Raw genomic sequence first — 15764 nt, forward strand, 5'->3', positions numbered from 1 at the left:
CTTGACTTGACCAGTACCTGACTCTGGGTGACCTTGGCCCTCAGCTCCCCTCTCTTCCTTTCCCCTTTGTAAAATAAGGGAGTGGGGCCAGGATCTGCTTTCTAGGGCCTTGCCAACCCTGCTTTTCTCAGGTGTCAGTAATTCAATCACCTCTTCCATCCTACAGCTAGGAAAGTCAGGGCTTTGCGCGTGCCTCATCTCAGGTAGACTTAATGACTGCCCCTCTCTTCCAGGCTCCCTGCATTTTAAAGAGCAGTCTGGAGACAACTCTGCTGCTAATGGTAGGTTTTAGTTGCCAGAGAGGCTTGGGGGCTGAGGAGGAAAGGAAACAAACATTTGCAGAATGTCTGTGCTTTCCTCGCCAATATTCTTTATTAATCTTTGTGGAGATGGATACGATTATCCCCATTTTACAGACTGGGACCCAGGCCATAAAGCCTGTAAGTAGTAGGGCTGGGATTTGAACCCAGGTCCACCGTGGCCTATGCTCTTGCTGTGACACCAGGCTATATCTCCACCTCAGCTGGGCCCTGGGGACTGGGACAGAGTGACTTCCTCTTCCAAAGCCTGGAGCTGGGGAGGAGAGATCTTCACTGACATTAGGGGGTTGGGTGCCACCAATTTCTACCTTCTCCACCAAGAAAGGATTGGAAAACCTTGGGCTCAGCTGTGCTTAGTCATCCAGGGCCCAGGAAATCCAGGTTTATATTTATCCCAAAGCAGCTGCCTCATCGCGTTTGGGATGTACTTCCTCTTTATCTCAAAGCACCTGGACTCATTCCTTGGTCGGGCAGGCAGGTGAGGTGGGACCAGGGAGCTAGAATGCACTGGCTGGAACAGGGTCATCGCCAGCTGTTGGGGCACCCCCACTGTGGGGACAAAGCCAGGAGAGCAGTTTCCAGGCTCTCGGCCTCACGTGGAAATGTGCTGGCTCAGGCAGTAGATGGCCATCAGCTGTGACTAGTTGGCCATCAGCTGTTACCGGTTAGCCATTAGCCACTGATATAACTGCCGTGGCTAATCTAGCACCTTTCCATGTGAGGCTGAGAGCCTGGAAACAGCTCTCTGGGACTCTGTCCCCACACTGACCTTGAGCCCAGTCAGTGACCTTGTGGGCTGAACTCCATCTCAGCCCGGCCTGAATTCAGCCTGGGCCTTTCCCCAGGGGTCCCCAGAGCACCAGCTTCAGAATCCCTCGGCTTGTTAACACTGCCGGACCTCCAGAATGAGGGGAGAAGCGATCCTGCAGAGCGCGTGTGACACAGGTTGGTACAAAGCTTCCCCCTCAAACTCAGAACTGTCAGGCTGACCCTTCAAAGCTAGCGCTCTGGGGCAATCTGTAGTTTGAATCCTGGGGCTGACACTTGCAAGTTTGGCAGCCTTGGGCTAGGCACTTTATCTCTGACCTCCTTTTCCCCATTTGTATAACAGGAATGCTCCCTGTACCTTCCTCATGGGGTCGTTGTGAGGATGACACCAGATGGCATAGATAAAGTGCGCAGGAAACGCCAGTTAGGATGAGCATGGCGCCCCCCACCGCCATCCCTCCTCTGCCCTCCCCTAGAGCTGGGGTTGGGCCTGGGGCTACGTTCTGGGAGAACTGAACAGCTCCAGCAGTTACTCAGTTCCTTACAACTGCAGTGCATCTGGCAGTTTCTAAACCACAGTCACGATCCCTGGTTGGTCCCTCTCAAGGCTCCAACAGGAAGCCAGGTCTGCAGACCTTTGTCTTGAACAGACTGGGGTGATAGGGTCCCTGCCAGAGCCCCTGAGGTCACAGAGCACTGCTTTGCGATCTCAGGGGCAGAAGATTTGGGGGCTGTGATCTGAGGCCCAAGGGATGACCCCACTCCATCCTGGGGAGCTGCCATTGAAGCAAAAGCTGCGTCCCAGGCAGTGTGTGTTCCCTATTGCACTTCCTCTCACCCCTGGCCAAGGTTAAGTATGACTATCAGTTCTGCCTACAGATGAGTCTTTGCCTAAAGTCACGGAGCAGGTAAGTGGAAGAGCTGGGGTTGAACCCAGGTCTCCACGATTACGAACTTCGTGTGTATGCCCAGTATGTAATCCCATCTCCCTCCATCTTCACCATCATGATGAGCGTTTATGGAGCCCTTGGTAAGGGTCATGTTCTGAGCTAAGTGCTATACATGCTTTTCCTCACTGAACTTTCACAACGGCCACTTGAGATACCACCGTCTGTTATTATTCCTATCTTATAGGGACGGAAACCCACTCAGAAAGGCTGGGAATCTACGTTACTTAGCTTGGCTCTTTCACTGTTACATCTGGGGTTCTAGAAAAATACCCCTCCCCATTGATCTTCCATGACTGCTTTACCTCCAAACCCCCCTCTGCCTCACTACCCACTCATGCCCCTACTCTGCCTTCTATTTGGGGGTCTCCTTATCCCACCTGTGCCCTCATTGTGGCCCCTCTGACCCTGAGCCAGGACTGTCAGAGGTGGGCCCCCACCCCCAACTCCAAAGGACTAACTTCCCACTTCCTCTGGGCCCACTGAGAGTCCGCCCCTAATTGCATCTCAGGCTGGGAGGCTATTAGCCTGTGATTGCATCCCCAGTGCCTGCCTTGCCCCCTGGGTACCCACTCTCAGCTTCCACCGGGGTTTGAGATGACGTAAATCCCTAATCTGAGAGCCTGGCCCACTTGGCACCCTCATCACCCAGTCCTGGGTGGGCTTCTCCCCAGGGAGTGGGTCCCCTTGCTGAGAGGCAGCAGGAGGGGGTTCCCAGCCAGTCAAGCACAGCACACATCTGTGCACACACCCTGGGGGCTGCTGCAGGACACTCGGGCTGCCCATTTCCCACTGTCTGCCCCTGTCCACTTCCCGCCAGCTGCCTCTATTTCCTCTCTGGATCCCTCCATGAAAGGGCAAGACCCAAGGAGTTAGGACTCCTGAGTTCTTTTCCTGGCTCAGCCGCTCCCTCTCTGTGACTTTGGACAAGTCCCTTCTACTCTCTGGATCTCAGAAATAGGAGGTTTATCTTGGTGACCTCTAACCAGCTTCTAGCCTGAAAGATAATCCCATCCTGGTAATTCCTGGGGTGTTCCTTCCACTAGTGAATGCTAGGCATGGTGCCAGGCATTGAGGATTCTAGAAAGGCAAGTTTCTGTCCTCACTGAGTTCTTAGGCTCGAGAGAGAAAGGCCCAGGCAAGTGTGACACAGAGTGATCAGAGCTGAGTGGGGGCCCGGGCCGTGTGGGGTGGGGGCAGGCCAGTGGTGCCATGGGGCACCCAAAGGAGGAACCTTTTCTAGAATGGTGGGGTGGTCTGAGCAATTTCCCTTCAGGGTTTGAGACCTAAGAATGAGGAAGAGGAATAGGGTGCGGGGCTGGACCAGCAGAGGGAACAACAGCAGGAAGAGGCCTGGAGGCTTTGGGGGAAGGAATGTTAATGTAGAGGCTGGAGGGTGAACAGAGACCCTGTCGGCCTTGTTGGAGGGTTTGGACTTTATTCTGAGGGCATTGAGGACCTATAGAAAGATTTGGGGCAGGAAGGTAACGTGGCTGCCATATGGAGGAAGAGGTGGGAGCCAAAGGGGTGAGGGTGGATGATCTTCCAGGAGGCTCCTAACCATCTGTCTTCCCTGCACAACATGTAGGAACAGTCCCCTCCCGTCCCCATTGGAAAGGGAGGCAAGACACTCCTTCTCCTGCTCCTCTTTCCCGAGACTCTCCTGTCTGTCCTCTCCCAACACACACAGCCCAGCCTGCTGCAGGTCACATCAGGGGACGTAGAAAGGCTGGGGAGGTGACCCAGAGACCTGTGTCCTGGGAAGGAGACAGAAGGGCAGGTGGTCTGGAGGTTTGCCGCCCAGCTGAAGCTCCAGTAGGAAGAGCTCCCAGTTACTAGGAACACAGAACACCCCTTCCCTCTCCCCTAAGGGGCTAATCTCTGCCAAAGCCATGAAGACTGCAGCTGGGGGTATCTTTTAGTTTCCCTCTTCCCCCTCCCCTTCCTTTCCTCCTCTACCTCCTCCCCATTCTCCTCTGGACTCTCAAGGTCCCTGCCTCCCTTCCTACAGGGCTCGTCATGGAAGCTGGAACTCACTCGTGTGTGTGTGTGTGTGTGTGTGTGTGTGTGTGTGTGTGTGGTGTGATATGAGTGCGTGAAGCACAGGGGAGGTGCCAGGGGCCCTCATGGGCCCTGCTACAGGACCACCATAGGGAAGGGAGCCCTAGGGCCACTCAAAGCTCTAAAGGGATTTCAGGAGGATTCAGAGATTAGAGAACTAAACTTCCTGCCACAGCCCCCTTGGGCCCCAGCTGCATCGAGTGCTGAAGGGGTCCAGGCCAGTGTAACACTGGACTCCTGGGCTCCTGCTGTACTTCCTGTCTCCAGCTACCCAAAGCTTCCTCAGGTACCTTCCCAGACAGGAACGGGGGTACGTGAAGTCCCCACCTTAGTGCCCAGACATACAGGGTGCCTTTCTCCCCTCAACCCCAGTACCTCTTCCAGGTCCCCCCGTGGGCTGGGGTGCTGGAGTCAGACCACAGCCATTATCTCCTACCCCCCTGACTGTCAGTGTCAGCTCTTACCAGGATTACCTCTGGAATGCACATTTCCGCTTTTCTCCATCTGCACAGCGGTCACCCGCCCAGGCCCCATCCACCTCTTGTCTCATCTCCCCACGTCTACTCTTGCCCTTCTCCCATCGATTCCCCACCTGCAGCCAGGCAGAGGTTTCTCTGAGAAAACCCAGGCCATTACTCTCCTCAGCGTCCCTCAATGGCTCCACATGTCCTCAGGACCAAAGCCAAACTCCCATTTGTGGCTTACAAGGCCAAGTTTACCACTCTCACCTGGCTCCTGACTGCGCCCCTGGCCACCACCACAGAAGGAACTCTCCTCTCCAGCCTCCTGGGGTTTTCACTTCCAGACCTTTGCATTGACAGTTTGCACTCTCACGCTCATCTCCAGATAAATTTCTCCTCATTCCTTCTGACCACCACAAAGGCACCCCCAAACTTAGCCTGTCATAACTCTGCCCGCTCTGTACTGTAAGTGCCTATTGAACATATTCATTCATCTTTCATACATCACTATATCAATAAGAACTCAATGTATTCCAAGTGAAGGGTTAAGTAAGGAGAGAGAAAGGATGGTGAGCACCATGTTGCAGGATTCAAATGCCAAAGACACCTTCCTACCACACTTACAATAATAGCGGCACATTATTCATTGTGTGCCCACTCCAGGAACTGTGCTAAGCATGGTCTCATTTCAGTCCCCCAGGGACCTTGAGAGAACAGCATTATTGCCAGCATCCCCATTTTACAGATAAGACAAATGAGGCTCTGAACTATTCATTTACCCAAAGTCATACAGTCAAAAGGTGGTACAGACTAGGTCTTCCCAAATGCTGGGGTCAGGTGTTGGAGGTGGGCCCTTGCTCTGTGGAAAATGCAAATGAAACTTGAAAAGGCCACTTATCAGCTCTACCCACCTCAACAGGCCTGGGGAGATGACTACACCACCCTCTCCTCTCCCCACACTGGAGAAGTTCTGCTTCTCTGGCCATGGGATTCCTGAGTCCCTAGGGGGAAAGTGTGTCACTTCACCCTGGAACCTTCCAGGAGGTGTAAGAGAAGCAAGCCCCTCACGATGCCATCCTTCCCACCCATGTTTCTTTCAGAAGCCGGAGGCCTCCAGGAAGTCCAAGCACATTCCTTCATCATCATGGCAGAAGGTAAGGTGCTAAATTGAATAGCAAAGCAAATTTGGCTGGAGAGGAAATGAGATTTTTTTTTTGTCAAGGTGAGTGTGTCTGCGTACCACCCGAAATGGGTGGAGTGGGGAGGGGGGGCACTTGGAGGGCTGCAAAAGTGGGGGATGCGGATCTGGAATTATTAGAATGTTGATTGTGTCCTCTTGATTGTTAATGAAATTCTTCACCTTGGATTTCTGGACCAGGGGGAAAGCTCCCGGAGCTCATTTTCCTGCAAATGAGAGCAAGAGAAAGGGCAGGAGGGGGCAGAAGGCTCTCAGCTTGGGGAGAAATTAAATTCCGCCTAAACAAATGGGACTGGACAAGCCCAGCCACTGCCATTTGGAGGCAAAGCCCTGGGCTGACCCGAGGTCCCTATGGAAAAGATATGGAGACCCCTGTGTGGGGAGTACCCCAGAGGCCTGACTCAGGCAGCAGAGCACAGGTCCAAGAATAATAATAGCTAACATTATTGAACAGCTTCCATGCAGCCCAAGCTAAATAATGTGCATGCATAGTCCTGTTTAAGTCTCCCAACAGCCCTTGGAGGTAGTAGGTACTATGATTGTGCCCATTTTATAGATGAGGACATTGAGGCACAGAGAGGACAGAAGCTTGCCCAAGGTCCTATAGATGGTAAGTGGAGGCACTAGTGCCTGTCCTTTGAGATCTGAAGGATGCCCAGATCTGCCCCTTACTTCACTTCCTCCCTGAACCTCAGCTGCCCCGTCTATAACATGGGGCCAATAATAGTTATCACCAGGAAGGGCTGTTATTAGGAATCGGTAGAATAAAATACATAAATTAGTTAAAAACAACTCAGCACCGAAATGGTATCCCCGTAGGAGCCTTGCGACCTGCCTCCCAAAGTGGGAAGATGTCCCTTCTTATCTGGCGGATTGAGCACCTATGATGGAGGCACTGTTCTGGGCACAGGGGCCATAGCAGTAAACAAAGTGGACAAAAATCCCGCCTTTGTGGAGCTTACATTAGTGAGGGGAGGCCGACCACAAACAAGATAAATCAGTAAATTATAATCTACGTCAGAAACGAGAAGTGCACTAGCATAAAACCAAACAGCCAGGAAGTGAGGGAGTGCTGCTGCAGGGGACAGCAACTGAACTAGTGTGGACAGAGACAGTCTCACAGAGAAAGCGAGTTGGAATAAAGACTCAAAGGACGTGAAGGAGGGAGCAAGCACATATCTGGGGAAGAGCATTCCAGGCAGAGGGAACAGCAAGTGCAAAGTGCAACGGCTGTGAGGTGGAACCCTACCTGGCGCGTTATAGGAATTGCAAGCCAGCCAGAGTAGCTGTGTGAGCAAAAGATGAGTCGTAAGGAATTGGAGTCACAAGTCACCTGGGAAGTGCAGATTTCGTAGGGCCTTGTTGGCCTTTGTAAGGACTAGCTTTTATCTGAATAAGACAGGAATCCACCAGGGGCTTTAGGCATGATCTGATTTATCTTTTAAAGGTATCACTCTGACCGTCATTGAAACTAGACTGCAGGGGGTCAAGGAGAGAGGCAGAGAGAAGAGTTAGGAGGCTGTTGCAATAATCCAGGTGAGAGTAGATGGTGGCTTAGGTTGGGGAGGCAGCGATAGAGATGGTGATAAGAGGTCTGGTTCTGGATATGTTGTAAAGGTAAAGCCAACAGGATGAGCTGACAGATCAAATGTGGGGAGTGTGGCAGAAAGAAGGGAATCATGGATGATTTCAAGGGTTTTGCCTTCTTGATCTCTCAATTCCTTGAAAACCCATCCCCTCCTTTTAAGATCTAGCTCCATCCTCCCAAGTCCCCTGAGATACCCTCCATTCAGGGCTTTAGTGAAGATCTACTACTTCTCCCCTTTTACCTCCCCCCCACACACACTCTCATCTCCTTCCACTGCCCAAAGCTTTGCCTGGCAGGGGGAGGAGTGGGGACCCACAGTGCATACAACTTGACCCAGAGTGTACATCTGCCTCATGGCCTGCTGGGTCTCCCAAGTCCTGACCCAGCTCAGGAGCTCCCATCACATCCTCTGTCTACCTCAGCAGCCCCTGGAGGTCCCTGGAGCTGGCCCTGCTCCTAGCCACACCACTAGCCACACCACTCTGCTTATCGCTCTCACCCAGCTGCCTCCCACACTGCCCTCAGATCTCAGCTGGAACATCACCACCCTCAGGAAGCCTTCCCTGACCTATTCTAGATGAAGTCACACACCTCCCCCCCATTCCATAGGGGCAAGTTCATCTTGACTTGTGCGATTATTTGATGAAAGCCTGTCTCCCCACCTGACTGTAACCTCTGCAAGGGCAGGGGCCCACCTGTTTCCCCAGAAGCAGGCAATTCACCCAAAGAGACATTCAGTGGATTTGACATGAAGCCTTAGGCTTTTGGTAAATTAACTTTCATTGACCTAAAGCCTCCAGCTGCTAGGGAAACGCCTGGCACATAGCAGGTGCTTGACACTTACTTATTGAAGGAATGAATCAGTCAATGAATCAGAGTTCTATAAGACCTTGGATGTGTGACAAATGTTCTGAGCCTCAGTTTCCCCATATGTGAGGACAGGAATATCTACTTCATGAGTTGTGAGGATTGGAGAACATAAGGCATGAGCAATGCTTCACACTAGTAGATACTCAATAATTGTTCTTTCAATGCATGTTCAGACAATTACCACCTTACAACTCCCCCACGCTTCCCCTCCTCTCCCCAACCCCATCCCTTCCTGCCTCTCCTAGCCTCCTGCCCCCTCCTAAGGACTCCCAGTTGTGGAATCACCATGGCTTTCAAACACACCCCTTCTCCCCCAAGATCCCCAAATTTGCCACTGGTTACATATTGATCCTGTTTAACTTTCCCAATGGATGATAAACACAAAATTAAAATGACTTCCTGGAATATTAATGTAGTAAATGGCCCTATTAAAAGAAAGAAAATACAGCTGAGAAAATTCGCTTTGATGTAGCGTTTCTGCAGGAGGCTCATTTATCTGCAGCTCAGACTCTCGAAATGAGATTCTGAAGGTTTCTCTGATGTCTCTTATTTTTCCCTCACCCAGAATTTAAACAGAAAATAGAATCACAAGCTGGTGTCATAAAAACGTGGGCCTTTTCCCTTCTCAACCAGAAAGCAAATGAAAACAGGGCCAGGTAGATGTCAGTCTCTGCAAACACGGGCCTGAGGGCTACACCTCCCCTTCCCAGTTTCGCCTGCATCTTGCTCACCTGGGCCTGGTCCAGGCTGCCAGGTTGGCCTCTGAGGGTCAGAGAGGGTGCTCGGGGAGCTGCACTGCTACTGCTGCTGAAGTTACGAAAGGTGACTCAGGACCGCAGGAGGCTTGTCTTGGAGCTCAAATTTTGGTGGACTTGAAATGTTGGCTCTGTCACCTGTTAGCGCTCTATTCCTAGACAAAGGACTTCCCCTTTCTGGGCCTCAGTTTCCTCATCTGTAAAATGGAGATTCTAGTACCTAACTCACAGGGCAATTATAAAAGGTAAACGAGATAATATATCGAGCGTGTGGTAGGTTGCTCAGTGTCACTATCTTTCATTACTCCTATTTCAAATAACAATTCACATTGTTATTATATTCAGGCCTTGGCTAAAAAGTGGCATCCTTCAGAAGCTTTCCCTAAGTCTTCCCCAGGCTGAGTCATGTGATTCTTCTGATGGCCACAGCCCTGGCTTCCCCCTTCCCAGCACTGGCTACTCTCCTGCCTCTCCCGGCAGCCTGTTGCTTCACGAGGGCTAGTCTGGGTCTTGTTCATGATTGCATCCCAGGGGCACATGGTAGACCTTGAATGTTTTGGAGTCAGAGCCAAGGTGCTGGCGGCTGATGTCCCTGCACCCACCTGGCCTGGTCTGCAGATTTGTGTTGTGGTGGAGGGTCCTTCCATGCAGCCACAAGAGCTCAGAGCACTCATCTTGGAGATGGCTGCCGATCCACCTGCCCCAGGCCTGGGCTCCCTTGTCTGCAGCTTCCCTGAATTTCACCCAGACTCTCTGGAGCCCACTCCCTCCCCAGTATCAGGGAGGTGCTCAGACTAAGGTCCTCTGGGATTAACTCCCCCTCCACCACCCTTCTCTCATCTGTCTCCCTGCTTCCCCTCTCTGCAGCAACTTCTGCTGAGATCCTGGTTCTCCCTCACCCAGCAGGTAGAGGGGGCTACATGCCCTCTGCCTAGGCTGAGCCTCTCTGGGTGCCCTTGGATAAGCCTCAGGTGGGCCCAGGACTTCCTAAACTGGGCAAAGCCACATCCCTGCCACCTACAATTCAGGCTCTTCTGGCCCTTCCCCAATGCCAGAGGGGCTCAGGACCCTATGCTGGGACCAAGAGCCAGCCCCAACCCTCCCAGCCAGCTAGGGACCTGTCCTAGTGCTTCTGAACCGTTCACTCTAGACCCAGCACCACCACCACCACCACGACACACACACAACCAGCACTCTGATACTGTCACATCATCCCTGTTGCCCAGTCACAGGGACTCAAGAAAGAGGAAGCCCTGTGGACAAGGGGTGGAGGTGGGGTCTGTGGAGGATTAGCTTGCCTGCTGGGGGCACTGCTCTCCAGAGACCCCTCCCCAGTCAGCCCATGGCCCCCTAGCAGGAAAATGAGAAGATGGAGCAGAGGGCTTAATCTGAGGAAAAGCAGCAGCTGCTTAAAACAGTGAGGGCGGGCCCCAGGGCAAGAGCTGCTCCTGCTGAGATAATGAGTGTGAGGGATGGTGGGGTGGGGGCCACATGCACAACCCCCCCCAGCCAGCACACCCCCTTCAAACGCCCTCATGCTCAAGCAAGTTATCTGTTTGCACACGCACATGCACACACACACATAACAGAAATAAGCATCATAACCATCTGTGTATAAGACAGTCCCTTACACACAATTATACAAGCACTGCAGTTACTCTGTGTCTGAGTATAAACCCGTTCAGAGACACAAGCTGCAGGGAGTCCTGCCACTCAGAGGCCCATCACACACACACACACACACACACACACACACACACACACGCACGCACGCACGCTACGCCTTTCCAATCTCTGTGTCAGGGTCTGACAGTGTGCCAGGGTGACCCCGTCACTCACTGTCCAAGGATGCCCCTGTAAGAGTGAGCAGATCTAGGGACCAGGGAGAAGAGGGCCGGGTGCTCCTGCCAGAGCTCAAGAGAATGGCCAGGGCTGTCTCTAGACCTTCTTGGGTCTTCTTACTCCTGGAGGCTACACCTCCCATAATACCAAACACAGTAAAACACAGCCAGATCCCACATTACATGTGATTTGTATAGAACTACGTGAGCTGCACAGCTTTGCAGTGTACACGATGTTACATTTTGTAGACATATAATTAAGCATTCATTACTTGTGATTGCTTCACGTGCACTCTCTTCATATTTGAGGTCATTGATATTTCCCAGCAGAGCCCTCAAAAGCCTGTAGGTCCTGGGTCTTGGGCCTGTGGTACATGATGGGAAACAGGGCCCTGGTGAAAGGGGTAGTGGGCATGGGGTGGGGGCAATCTGCCGCTGGGCCCTGCTCCTCTTTGGTGACAGCTAGCACATTAGACCAGGGACTCACGGGCAGGAGACCCTCTGAGTCCAGGAACCAACTTGATCGTCACCAGTTACTATCTCTTGGAGCCAGAGCCTCCACACTGAGACGCAGACCCTGCAACACAAGTCCTTCGTGACCCGCAGACACATACCTGGACAGGCACGTGCAGGCACCAACACAAACTCGCCAGGAGCATACCCTCACCACCGGGGCACATACCCCAACAGATATGCATTACCCCAGCCCCTAAGCGCACACCTGGACAGACACCCCCCCCCCCCCAACCGACTAGCCCACAGACTCTGACTCAGGCAGATCCACCCCCAACACACAGACACCCACTTGGAGTGGAACAGAAATACACCCTGGGCAAAGTCACCTGTGGACACCCCAGTCTGGCGCTTGGATCCCCACAGCGAGACATAACGAGGCACATAATTACAGATACCCGCATTTGACCATCCTCCCCCGCCTTCTTCTCATACCCACCCACACGTGCGCCCTGTCCTGTCATGGGGAGACAGATCATCCCAGCCCCACAGAGCCCAAGGGGCCTGATTAACAGGAAATTCTACGAATACCAATTAGAGCAAAGTTTACTGAACAAATTGTTTGCAGTTGTGCCCCGGAACCATCATGAATTTTAATCTCGCATTGATTTGCACTGATGAGAGGTTTGCAGATGCCGGGGCCTTTTGTGCCTCCTGCTCCTTGCCTCCAACTGGGAGGAATCCTCATCCAGCTTCAGGCTCTGGAGTCCTGGGGGCCTTCAGCCTCTGCTGGTCCAGAGATACCCGTCCTGCCTGGAGAGACCCAAGGTGCCCACAGAGCGGGCAATAGTTTGGGAAATGCATAGGGTATACACGTGCAGCACAGTTTTTCAGGAACCCAGTAATCTGGGAAGGGGCTAGAGGCCCTGGAGCTTCTGAGGCTGGACACAAAAGCAAGGACAGATATGGATATAGACGCAAATGTGGCAGAGATACAGAGATGGGCACAGATGTTGTAACAGTTGTAATACTTCCCTCAACTAACATGACTTCCAGTATGTGTATAACCTCAGTCCAAATGACCTCTGACAGTATGCTGTTAATCATGTCCTCCTCTCCCTTCCCCCAAACTCTCTTCCCAAACCCTTCCATTCTTTCCTTTGCTTAAAAAAAACCCTTGCCTACTCTGTACCCCCTCCCTCGTCTTACAGTCCCTTGTTGGAGCCACGGGTCTCCTCCAGCCTCAGGGCCTTTGCACATTCTGTTCCTTTGTCTGCAGGAGTTTACCTGGTTAACTAACTGTTCATCCTTCAGGGTCTCAATTCCTCAAGGAAGTTTCTTTGACTCACTGCCTAGATCAACCTTCCCCACCCCCCTGCCATTAAATACTCTCCTGACCTTTTCATGATTATAAGTATAAGCTTCATGAAGGCAGGGACTATATCTGTTTTTGCTCACCATTGTATCCCCTGCCATATAGTCTGTATTAGTCAGCTTTTGTCATAATAATGCTGTGTAAAACTACTCCAAAACTCAAGGTTCTACAACAATAAGTACTTCTTGCAGGCTGACTGGGTTTGGTTGATTTGGACTGGGCTCAGCTGGGCTTGGTGCTGGACTATGGACTGGGTGCAGATCTGTTCCACATGCCTCTCACCCTTGTTGGACCCGCTGCTACCTGAGGCCTGTTCTTTTGCAAAAGGCAGGACTGCAAGAGAGCATGCCTAACCACGCAAGCACACCCATGGCCAAAGCAAGTCCTGCGGCCTTGGCAAGTATGTGGATGTGGTAGGGGGCGTGAAGAGTTGAGACCCATGGAAACTACTACGTGCTTAATAAATATTGTGGTGTGGAACTGAGTACTTGCTCTGTGCTAGGCATTGTGTTAAGCACATCACTTGTAAGAATTTATTTAATCCTTGAGTCAACCCCAGAAGTATTAACACCCCATTAAAATTTTTTAAACTGATAAAACCTGCACAAAGTAAATTCAAATATAGTTGACCCTTGAAGAACGTAGGGGTTGGGGGGACCGATCCCGCATGCAGTCTAAAATCCGCATATAACTTTTGACTCCCCTAAAACTTAACTAATAGCCTACTGTTAGCTTCTATTGTACTAGAAGCTACAATAGCTTCTGTTCGACCAGAAGTCTTACAGATAACAGTCAATTAACACATAGTTTGTATGTCATATGTATTCTGTACTGTAGTCTTATAATAAAGTAAGCTAGAGAAAAGACAATGTTATAAGAAAATCATAAGGAAGAGAAAATACATTTATGTATTTATCAAGACCATAAGTTTATGTTGCCTGTTTACAAGATGAAAGGATTCCATGTATAAGTGCACCTGCACAGTTCAAACCCGTGGTATTCAAAGCTCAGTTGTAGCACCAATTCTACTCAATGAAAAGTAACTCTTCTATTCCAGCCCCAGCCCTACTGTTTCAGTTGTTTTGTGGACTTTCTGATATATACGAGTGCATGCGCGCACACAAACACACACACACACACACACACACACACACACAAGAAAGTTCAGCTTGGTGCATACTGTATTAAAACTGTTCTGCATTTTTATTTTTAAAGAATAATATGTCTTAGAGCTCCTTCCTTATCAGTTGATTAGATGTACATTATTCTTTACTTATCTCCATTTACAGATGAAGAAACTGAGGCTTAGAGGTTAAGAAACTTGTCCAAAGCATTACAGCTCAAAAGAGGCAGGGCTGGGAATGAAATTTAAGTCCACATGACTTCAGAACCTGTGTTCATAGCCTAGCTCTGTCTCTAACTTATTTTCTGACTTTGGGCAAGCCACTTCCCCTTATCTGTGAAAGGGGAGAATAGTTCCTACTCCCTCCTTTCAGAGGGAAGCAGGGTGGCCTACTGAAACCGGGGTGTCAATGCAGCAACCTGATTGGTGTGCGGAGAGTGGGTGCTGATTCCCAGGCTTGGTCAGGGGCTCTGAGCCCTGCTCCTGGGCTTGGTTCCATCGGGACACCCACAGGGACAACGGATAGCCCCTGTGCAATGGAAGATACGACAGACCAGTGGCTCAAATCCTGCCTCTGCCACTTACTGACTCTGGGACCTTGGGCTCTGCTAATACCTACTTCCCTGAAAATAAGACCAGGTCTTATATTAATTTTTGCTCCAAAAGACGCATTCGGGTTTATTTTCAGGGGATGTCTTATTTTTTCATGTGCAACAATCTATATGTATTCAAATACAGTCATGTCATCTTCTTCTGGAACATCGTCATAATGTACTAAATGCGTCCGTCTGGCTGACGGTCTTAACGGGGGCTTATTTTTGGGGTAGGTCTTATTTTCGAGGAAACACGGTAGTAGTTATAATGGAACTCTTAATATATTCCAAATGTGGGCAAACCTGCCTCATTTAACTCTGCTGGCAATTCTATAAGTAGAGACAGTCCCCAGCTATTAAAAAAGAACACTGAGACTCAGAAAGGTTTAAGTAACTTCCTCAAGGCCAGGAAGTAGGAAAGCAAAATCTTTCACTCTTCTGAGTTTGTTTCCTCTTCTGTAAAGTGGGTACAGTGGCACCCATCTTTCACAGTTGTGATGGATTAAATGAACTAATGTAAGCCAATGAAATGGCATAGCCAGACACATAGTAGGCGCTTCTCAACGTGAGTTCCCTTCCCCACCATCTTGGACAGGGAGATTGTACAGGAACAGTACATTAGAAAATCACCTGGTGATGGAAGGCGAACTGACTCTCAGTGGTGAGCACACAATGTGATAAATAGGTGATGTATTACAGAATTGTACCCTTGAAACCTATGTATTATAATTTTACTAACCATTGTCACCCTAATAAATTTAATTTTAAAAAAAGGAAAATCACCTGGGAAGCTTTGAAAAGGACTGGTACTACCCCCCCCCCCCCAGAGATTCTGATTTAAGTGGTCTGGGTGCAGCCTGGGCATCAGGATTCTTAAAATACCGCAGGTGAGTTTACTGTTTAGCCAACATTGAGAACCACTGTACGCTAGATGCAGGTGGGTAGAGGGGGACATCATGGGAGGCCCCCTATCCTGTATCTCCTAAAACAGCCTGCTCACTGGTCTTGCTACTTCCATTCCTGTCCCTCTCCCTAATCCATTCTGCATTCAACCAACCACCAGAGAGATCATTATAAACCTAAATTAGATCACTCTCCTTCAATAACTTCCCATCGCACTAAAGAATAAAAGAAAATTCCACCTCTTTCCAAGGTCCTTCATGGCTCAGGTGCTGCTGGCCCGTCAGTTGGGCTCCTCATAGCCCTTCTTGCTGTCCCCTCTGCCCTCGATCCCCAATCTGCTCCTGGCCAGTTAGTTGCCCACTCAGCCTTTAGATCTTATCTGAACTAGCACTTCCACAGAGAGGTTTTCCCTGGCTGGCCGTCTAGAGCTTACGTAGTTTTCTCTCCCAGGTATTGTTAATGTCTGATGGAAGGAACAAGTCACTTTTAAGACCATTTCTTTATTTGT

General features: G+C 50.5%; 1 long non-coding RNA gene across 1 annotated transcript in view; it reads left to right on the plus strand.

Moving 5' to 3' along the window:
• Positions 1–205: 205 nt before the first annotated feature.
• The window catches only part of LOC109451127 (uncharacterized), a 57816-nt gene continuing 42257 nt past the window's right edge, over positions 206–15764 (plus strand). The window contains exons 1-3 of the long non-coding RNA XR_012489806.1: positions 206–281; positions 1166–1265; positions 5658–5711. This is a non-coding gene — a long non-coding RNA (uncharacterized LOC109451127). The remainder of the gene's footprint in view (positions 282–1165; positions 1266–5657; positions 5712–15764) is intronic.

This window comes from Rhinolophus sinicus, linkage group LG10, assembly GCF_036562045.2.
Source record: "Rhinolophus sinicus isolate RSC01 linkage group LG10, ASM3656204v1, whole genome shotgun sequence".
NCBI classification, from domain to species: Eukaryota; Metazoa; Chordata; class Mammalia; order Chiroptera; family Rhinolophidae; genus Rhinolophus; species Rhinolophus sinicus.